Genomic DNA, 10,680 nt, shown 5'->3' with positions numbered 1-10,680 from the left:
ATGCAGGACAACCTTCGACGCAACCCGAAGCAGTTTTGGTCTTTTGTCAACATCAAGAGGAAGGAAAATGGGCTACCTATTGAAATGCACTTGAGAAACGTAACGGCTTCCACAATGTTGCAGAAGTGTAACATGTTTGCCGACCATTTCGAGAGCGCTTTTAACAACATCTCAGCTTATGAACGAGAAATCAATGAAGCACTCAGCGACACGCCTGGGGATGTTATCGACTTTAACCTGTTCAGAATCTCCGATAGTCAAGTCAATTCCGCCATTGATAAGACAAAACTCTCCTATTCCGCCGGGCCGGATCAGATTCCATCCTGCGTATTGAAGAAATGTTCCAATGCTTTCATTAGGCCGGTTGTTCTACTGTGCAATGCATCCTTACAGCAACGTAAATTCCCGACTGCCGCCTGGAAGCTGTCAGAGTTGTTCCCTGTTCACAAGAAAGAAGATAAGTCTAACATTGAGAACTATCGCGGTATCACTTCGAAAGTTTTTGAAATAATCATTAACGATGCGCTTTTCTTCTCCTGTCGAAACTACATTTCGACGGACCAACACGGCTTTTTTCCTAAACGTTCAGTCTCTACTAACTTGGTGAACTTTGTTTCAAGTTGCCTTAAAAGCATGGACTCCGGATACCAAATACATACTGCTTACACATTAGAATAACTAGCCACAGAAGTCCAATGTCGCGGCTGTTCGTGTGACTAACATCTAGTTTGCCATGCCCTTACAGCGTCAGTAGCGGTACTAGAAGTGTCAAAAAGTTTTGTTTACCAAAACAAATGATCCTCTATAATATAGACACTTAAAAATAATCAATTATTACGATTAAAGTTATTCATGTAATTAAATAGGGAAAGTGATTACAGCGCCATTGGAGTTCTAGTGTATTTCTATTGCTTACACTGATCTGAAGGCTGCGTTTGATCGGGTTGACCATGGCATCCTACTTAGAAGGCTCGAAAGAATTGGAATGTCGACTCCGTTGGTCTGCTGGTTCAGATCCTACCTTACGGAACGGACGGTGTGTGTAAAAATTGGCTCAGAAAAATCGGAGATATTCAGCAATACTCCTGGAGTTCCTCAGGGGAGCAATCTCGGTCCTTTGCTCTTTGTTATTTTTATCAACGAAAATGCTGAACTTCTGCTACCGGGATGCCGCGTATTTTATGCCAACGGCGTTAAAATTTTCATGGTGATCAAATCGTTTGTCGAGTGTTTGGAACTCCAAAATCAGATTAGCAATTTTCTAGCATGATGCTCTCGGAACTTTCTAACATTCGGCGTAGAGAAATGTTTCGTCATTTCCTTTCATCGGAAGTTTAGACCTGTGATATTCAACTACCAACTGGATGGAGTACTGCTGCAACGAGTTGAACAAGTTCGAGACCTAGGCGTTACTTTATAGACAGTGCACTCACGTCCAAAACCCACTATACCGAAATTATCACCAAAGTCAACAAACAGCTTGGGCTTATGCTCAAAATTTTCAGTGATTTTCATGACCCAACATGCTTACGTTCACTATTTTGTTCACTTGTTCGCTCTATTTTGGAGTTTAGCCTTGTCGTATGGTGCCCGTATCACGCTAATTGGATAGCACGTATTGAGGCAGTTCAAAAGAAATTCGTGAAACATGCACTCCGGAATCTTCCTTGGCTCGATCCTTCGAACCTCCCTCCTTATGAAGACCGTTATAGCCTTCTTGGTCTAAATACATTAAAAAGGAGGCGCTTCAATGCCCAGGCTGTTTTTGTTGCGAAGATATTGAAAGGCGAAATAGATTCTCCAGCGATTTTTGAACAAATTAACGCTCCTGAGAGAGTACTTCGACAGCTTTATACACGGAATGTACGATACGGTGAACATGACCCAATTCGATATATGTGTTCGTCTTTTAATGCAGTGTTTGGTCTCTTTGGTTCTAATTTGTCGTCAAATGGCCCTACGCTACAGCCGCACCATGGCGTACGGATTGCGGAACGTGCAGCTAACCGTCGACAGTTATTATGCTTCATTCAGCCGGATTGGGTTTGAGGCAAATCGATTATGATGGATTGACTGGGTGATTGGTAGAGATATAATGTATTTCTTCTGCGTGTTGTTGCTCCACACGAGCCACCAATTGTGGACACGACTACATGGTGTTCGGTAGGGCTCTTTGGCTGGACGACGTGGGTTCACTCATTTGTGTCTGTCTATCCGTTCGTCCGTCCGTCCGAAAACCGTATCCTTACATGGGGGAAATTCGAGCCGATGCGATGATGAACCGAGATGTGGAGGAAGCCTCTTTTTATTGTTTTCGTGTTTTCCGATTGCTCGATTAGCTAAACTCTGAAGTACTGATTGATTTGGATTTGTGCCCAGGCTTATCTTTTTTATCTGCTATTCAACTGATTGCCGAAACGGCAGAAGCTTGTTGATCATAGTTGGTCGTAAGTTGTGAATATTTCCACTTCGTGGTCTAATGGTTAACCCTTCTGGTTCGTATGCAGATGGCCCTAGATTTTATCTCTGGCCTGTCCCTTTCTTCCTACTTGGTATCCTTCTATCTACTTTCTTCCTCTTAGAACTATAAATACATACACTGAAAAGCAAGAAAACCCAAATTTGAGTATTTTAAAACTCACTTTTGAGTTCTTTCTTGCATCCTCTTTCATTCGCTCTCTTTATTGTTGTCAAAGAGTGAATAGCGAAACAACCCAACTTTGAGAGTTCGATGCGGGAAGCCAAAATTGAGTTAGTGACATACAGTGTATCAAACAATTGTCCGTACAGCAATTTTTTGTTCAAAATATTTTTTCATTCAAATGTTCATAACTTTTTTGTACGTCAATCAAAAATGCTGAAATTTTGACCAATCATGAATCATATATTAAAGCTTCATTGGTGAAATTTTGAGCGAGATCGAATAAGTTTTCCGAAAGTTATAGAACTTTTAGAAAAGCTTATAAGATTTTTGAACACATTTTTAAAGCATTATATCTCAGTATGAACTCGATGAGACTTTTTCAGTTTTTTTTGTGTTACAGCTGATACCTAAGGCCTTCATATGCAGCTACTTTAGAGGTTTTATATTCACTACAAAAAATATGAAAAATTTGCTTATGTAGTTGACGATGTTTAAAAATTTACCATATTTTGCACATATAATCTGCCAAACGTTTTCCACCAATAAAAGTGCATTAACTGAATGAAAAATACATAGGACCTACCATTAATATGAAGTTTAGTAGGTTTTGTATAAAAATATTACATTAAGAGAGTTTAAAAACGTTGAAAACACTTGGCACTTTTATTCATCAAAATATGATAAATATCCAAATGACACTCTGAACATATACAGATTTTTTATATTTTTTGTATTGATTATAAAACCTCAAACGAAGCTGCATATGAAAGCCTTAGGTATAAGCTGTATCACAAAAAAAAAACCCTAATTAATCCACCTAGCGGTGATGGTGCCTTTCTCGTGCTTTAAAATATCCTTTCAACAAAACTCAAGCGACATGTTGACGACATTGCCATAAATACAAAATGAAAACTGCTTGCTAAATCTACTCAATATGGATACATTTTATATTAGCATAACATCCAATATTCAGAAATTATAAAACAAAATTCAAACCATATAAGTGTCATGAAGCTGCAAAATTTTGAAACGTAATTTCAGATTTTCCGGTCATCATTTTATGACTCCGGATATCTACCCCAACTAAACTAACCGCCATCTTGAACATTGAGACACCATCTTGGAAGTCCTGGTATTCATTTTTGGACCTAAAATTACATAAAATAGTCGCCGTCATGTCGGCATGTCGTTTATGATTTTATGGTTACCAGACGAAGACCGGCATTTTTCCCTATTCAAACTATAGTCATATTGCAGACCTTGTGAAACAGCGGACAGCTTGGGTTTTCTGATTACAAATTTTGAATTCTGAACATATTTCCATACAAAATATGCCCATAATGCAAGAATTAAAAATCCTATAACATAGGCACTTACTTGAATACTGGGCCATTATCTTGGATTTTGGACCGCTATCTTGGATACTCTGGTGGACTCCGAACATATTTCCCATACCAAATACACTTATTTTTCATAGTTTTAGAGCTCAAAATTCCTTAAAACAGCCGCCATCTTCTGTTGACGCGATCAAATTCTTATTTTCCCATTCAACGTTGACCCATTCTGCTATAAATTTACACCTTAGGAATCTGAAATGGTACGATTTGGTGAGATCGCTTTAGTTTTGTCTTTATATTGTTCTCTTTCATATATGTGAACTTAGACCGATTCGTCACTGTTGTTCATACCTAACGTTTATCAGGCCATTAAACAAAGCCACGATTTAATTTTTCACATGAACGTTGGTTCTGCTACACAAAAGCTAGTCTCTAATGTGATCTAAGGCTATTTTCTTGCTAACCGTTCATTAGATTATCAAAAAATCTGCGATCTGATGTGTCGTATATATGGGTTTGGTTCATTTTTATATTTGGTAATATCCGTTGGGATAGACGAATCTGATTCCATGAGTCATGAACCATGACACTACCGGTTGTCCCAATTATGGTCTGACATTATTTTATTGCTTATTTTTCACCTTTACCTAATCACCGCGATTTGATATATCGCATGTATGAGTTTGATTCACTTTTACTTTTAACCACTTTCGAAGCCACAGCTGAACCCGCAACGCTACCGGGTCTGACCCTATTTTTCCATCAGGATGTCGATAACTCGTGATCAGTCTTGTTAGAGATCACAGTCATTTGAACCTTTTCGTCGATATTCGGCCTCTTTTGTCTCCGGTATTCGCATAACCATCAATCAAACTACTGTTCGAAACAAAAATGTCAAACGAATGCACTTCACCACGATAGCGGCTTCGGAAGACGGTTCGGCTTTTGTTATTCCTGTCTTCTTCCATAACGAGAGCTATGTTGCCCATCTGTGTGCCGTATTCAATGCAACATGCAAGAATAAACTTATATTAACATTCATAATCGGAATTGGCTGAGAATCTATGCGTAATGCTAAAATTACACACGTGTCATCGTGTCAGATGACATTGATTTGACACTTTCTTATGTTTATTGATCTTCGTTCTACTGCTCGTGTTGTGTGTAAGTAAGAGGTAACGGTAGCGCACGAATGTAACAAAGCAAGCTGACACCCGACTGTGGCAACGAAATGAAGGTAGTGAAAAGTGTCGAATGTTTACAAGACTGGTCGTGATTTGATGTATCGCATCCATGGGTTTGGTTAAATTTTACATTTTACTACCCGGATCTGATTCTGGGTAACTACCGGCTGAACCAAATATGGTCTGACATTATTGTCTTGTTAACTACTCATCGGTTAACCAAAAACGCTGCAAATTGAAGGTGTCACATGCAGAGTTTGACAATTTCAACGGGACTCTCGGAACCCATTCCGGAACACTACCAGTTGCCTTTAGTGTGACCTAAGGCTATTTTCTAGCTAACTGTTCATCAGGTTATCGCAAAAGCCACGATTTGATGTGTCACATGCCTGGATTTGGTTTACTTTTACATTTGGCCTCTCCCGGCCACTCAAAACCGATTCCGAAACACTTGCTGGTCGTTCATTAGGTAATCTAAAAAGCCGCTATTTGATGTGACGCATGTACGGGTTTGTTTCTCTTTCAGATTTGACTACTTCGGCGGGAACCCCGGAACCGGTTCCGGAACACTACTGGTTCAAATATGGTCTGAGATGATTTTCCTGCTCATTGTCCATCAGGTCATCGAAAATGCCGTGGTTTGATGTGCCGCATGCATGGGTTTGGTTCAATTGTATATTTGGCCACCTCCAGCGGGACGCCTAGAACCGGTTTCGGAACACTACCGGTTCAGATATGATTCGAGACTCTTTTCCTGCTTACCGCTCATCAGGTCATCGAAAATGCCGTGGTTTGATGTGTCACATGCATGGGTTTGGTTCAATTGTATTTTTGGCCACTTCCATTGGAACGCCTAGAACCGGTTCCGGAACACTACCGGTTCAGATATGGTCTGGGATGATTTTCCTGCTCATTGTCCATCAGGTCATCGAAAATGCCGTGGCTTGATGTGTCGCATGCATGAGTTTGGTTCAATTGCATATTTGGCCACTTCCAGCGGGACGCCCAGAACCGGTTCGGGAACACTACCGGTTCAGATATGGTCTGAGACTATTTTCCTGCTTACCGCTCATCAGGTTATTGAAAATGCCGTGGTTTGATGTGTCGCATGCATAGGTTTGATGCATTTTCATATCTGATCCCTTCCTGGGGTACCATTCCGGAACACCTAAATGGCCATATCTCCGGAACGGCTGGACCGATTCGAACCATTTTCAATAGGAAACAATGGGACCAGATTCCGCGTCGAATGAACCGTCGGTCATTGAAATCGGATGAGGTTTACTGCCAAAAAGTGATGTGAGTTTTTTTGTACACAAACATACACACATACACACATACATACACACACATACATACACACCAGCGATGCCAGATGAATTTCTGTACCACTCGTTCAAAAATCTGTATCCCATACAAAATTTTTGTGAAAAATCTGTATCCTATACAAATGAAAAATCTGTATTCCATATAAACGCAATCTGTATAGATGCTCAAAAATCTGTATAATACAGATAAATCTGTATATATGGCATCCCTGATACACACAGACATCACCTCAATTCGTCGAGCTGAGTTGATTGGTATATGTGACTCGACCCTCCGGGCCTTCTAACGAAAAGTCATTTTTGGAGTGAACATATAGCCTTTCCAGTACACTTAGTGTACGAGAAAGGCAAAAATGAAAAAGTTTCATCGAGTACATATTGAGATATAATGTTTTAAAAATGCGATCAAAAATTTTATAAGTTTTACCAAAAGTTCCATAACTTTTAGAAAACTTATTCGATCTCGCTCAAAATTTACCAATGGAGCTTTGGGGCTGTCCATAAACCACGCGGTCGGGGGGGGGGGGGGGGGGGGGGGGTTCGGCCAATGACCATTTTGTATGGACGAATAAAATATTTTGTATGGACTAATGACCACGCGGGGGGGGGGGGGGGGGGGTGGTTGAGAAGTCCCAAAAAAAATGACCACGTGGCTTATGGACAGCCCCTTTGATATATGGTTCATGATTGATCAAAATTTCAGCGTATTTGATTGATGTATAAAAAAGTTATGATCATTTGAATGAAAAATTATTTTGACCAAAAAATTGCTGTACGGACAATTGTTTGATACACTATAGTACCGAAAGTTGAGTAATTTTAACTGACGGTTGAGTAAAAAGAACTTCGACGCTAGATACTTTGACCGTATACGCCAAAATGCAAACTACCTACCTCAACCAGGGGTGGTAGATCCTACCCTCTACGCCCACCCAAACATGCCCACCTGCGCGCCATCTGCTGTTGGTTCTAATTTGTAAACATCTTTTGTTTAGTTGTTTATAAACATCAACAATAGTAAAAAAACATTAGCGTTTTTCTCTTCCTTTCGGTGCTGATGCTCAGTTTTTTGGTAATTATCGAAATTTATTGAGTTGTAGTGTTAAATTATCCTCATATTAAAGCACCAGAACCGGTCTAGGAGTTTTCAATTTTCAACCGATTTCCGCACTCCAAACAAAACGAAAACAAAAACAAGCGAGAGTAGAGGCAAATATTTCATAATGGCGAAAATAAAACACTGATTTTTTTCGGAATTAAATTTTTCAATATAATCTACACATCAAATTTTTTGAAACGCTTCCAGCACAAAAAAAAAACAGCAAAATATATTGCTGAATTTCAGCAAATTTTTTACTGAATTTCAGCACAACGTTGCTGATCAACTGTCAACATTGCTGGAAGATTCAGCAAGGTGAAAAATAATTGCTGCACGGTGTCAAAATTTTGATTATTATCGAACTTTCATGTACCTCGGATTTTTCTTCATAGAATGTTAGAATTTCGGCTATAATGTAAAAATGCAAAATTTGAAAATATTCTATCGGGGAAAATTTGAGTTAGGTGAGTTTTTAGCTATTTTCCATACTAAAAATCAATAGCTATCATTTTAGTCCAAAAAACGTCCCATACAAAATGTATGGAAACATTTTCGCCGATGAAATATTTTCTAGTTGTCCGATTATGACTATATAGCCCAAAAACTAATCATTTTCGAAGAAAAATCCGAGGTACATGAATGTTCGATAAAAATCGAAATTTTGACACCGTGTGCTGATATTCAGTAAATTCGTATTGCTGAAAGAAATCAGCACAAAAAAAAATCAGCAAAGTTTGCTGAATACCAGCAAACAAAATTTGCAGTGTAAATAAAATGTGTGGGATTATATTTGAATCACATGCTGACTTGCTTTTGGCATGATAAAACGGTGTTAAAATCAATTTTGCGAACGAAAATAGATATTTTTTTGGTTGGCCGTTACGTCCTTCTAATGGTACTAAAATTGAATAGAGGGTAGGCGCAATTTGTTCCCAGTTGACAGCCAGCTTACTCCCCTGACCTCAACATCGACTCTATCAACTCAAAATTGGCTTCCCGCACGCAACCTCGAAGTTGGGTGGAATGAACTCACTTTTGGGTACTTTCGTTTCTCCGTGTAGGTTGGAAAACCTGTTTCCCTTTTTTACAACACCACGTGCCAGTTTAAAAAGTCTATCATATTTACTTACTTACTTACTTGATGGGCTACAATTCATAGCGGTGAGTCTACGCTTAAAGAAGCATTCGTCTTCACTGGGGTTGGTCCTGGCCCAATCGTTTGCAGTCACCCTTGTGACGTAAACGATATACACATACAACCATGTATCATAGAACACTACACCTTATTATACTGGCATACTTCAAGATATAACAAAGACCACGCTACATGGTGTCAGAAGTGGGTCAGTTCTCGCGCCGCGATTTATTCGAAAAAAAAAACGGGAAAAAAGTCGCGGAAAGTTCGGAAAATAACCGGAAAAACTAAGCTAAAACATTCGGTCGTACAGTCGTCGCGAAGTTTCGGTTCGGGAGTGGCAGATTTGCTGAAAAATGCACTCATCGAATGCAGCAGCGGCTGCACAGCAGCCGGCAGCACATAACCTAATGCAGCAGCCGGTGCAGAATTTTGTTCGCTCACCCTCCAGATCGCATAAACATCCATAGCCATACGAATAAAGCGCGTAAGGTACACCGGGCAAGTTGAAACGGCTGGGGCAAGATGAAACACGAAGTTTGGAAATAGATTTCAATACAATTTGGAAATTTATCCTTCGCTAAAAGATTGTTTGAATCAAAAACTATGTGTTATGGCGATCGAACTGTTTATCATCATTAGAAAACATCATGTTAACCCGCTGTTTCATCTTGCCCCACCCGTTTCAACTTGCCCCGGTGTACCTTATATGGAACGACTGGATACAGCAATATTCGTGGTTCGAGCAAGCTTCGGGAATAAAGGACCTACCAGCACAGAGGCAGGTGGGAATCTTGATGGACAGCCTTGGTTCGGACGTCATCGGGACATTCAAAGAATTGCAGCTGACGGGGGCGGAACAACAGGACCCAGAAGCGATCAAGAAAGCTTTGAATGATGCGTACAGTCCGACAGCCAATCCGACATACAGTACGTACGTATTCCTGAAAACGGATCAGCAACCGGGTGAAAGCTTTGATGACTTTCTTATCAAACTGCGAGCAGCAATCCGAGACTGTGATTTCGGAACGGAGCACGAAGGTATGAATATAAATGATCGCTTGCTGAAGGACAAAATCGTTTTCGGAGTTTCCAGTGAGAAAGTCCGGGAAAAACTGTTGAGTGATCCGAAGCTAACATTAGAGAAGGCGATCCAGATTTGCAAGGCAAGTGAGAAGACGACGGAAACACTGAAGGAAATGGATTCGGAAAATCGAGGCTGCAGCGCAGTCAGGTCGGACGATGACGGTAAGCCTTTCCAGTGCAGACGTTGCGGATCGAAGCACGGCAAGAAAAGCTGTCCGGCGTACGGAAAGCAGTATTCGGCGTGTCAAGGAACCGGTCACTTTGCGAAGTGTTGTTTTTCGAAGAAGAAGGAAGGTAACACGGAGAAGAAGCCGACGAAAGAAAATAAGAAAACAAAGAGAGCAGCAGCGGTGGTAAAAAGCAACGAAGAGGACTCATCGGACGCGGAAGTGAACCTCTACCTGCACGCAGTAGGTACCGACGACGACGACGGAGACTGGTTTGAAGAGGCAACGATTGACAACATGAAGATAAAATTCAAGCTGGACTGTGGGGCACAATGCAACGTTTTGCCGGTAAAATTGGCCAAAAAACTCACCGGCAAGAAGTTGAAAAAATCAAAAACGAAATACATAGTGTCCTACAATGGAGAAAAAACCAAGGTTGAAGGTGATTTGACGGTGGCAGGAATCGTGAACAAACGCAAAGCCGACCTCACGTTCAAGGTCGTCGCTTTGGACGGCGTTCCGATCCTTGGCAAGAATTAAAAACTGTTTAACTGTTTAACTGTCAAACTGTTTAAAAAACTTTGAATACGAACTGGACCTGAAACCGGAAGCTGCGTTCGAGATACGGCCAACACGAGCGATCCCGCACAAGACCCGCGATGAAGTGAAGGCGGAGTTGGACAGGATGGTCGAAATGGGT

Source organism: Aedes albopictus, chromosome 3 (genome assembly GCF_035046485.1).
Source record: "Aedes albopictus strain Foshan chromosome 3, AalbF5, whole genome shotgun sequence".
In the NCBI taxonomy this organism is placed as follows: Eukaryota; Metazoa; Arthropoda; class Insecta; order Diptera; family Culicidae; genus Aedes; species Aedes albopictus.
Note: the sequence above shows the minus strand (reverse complement) of the source record.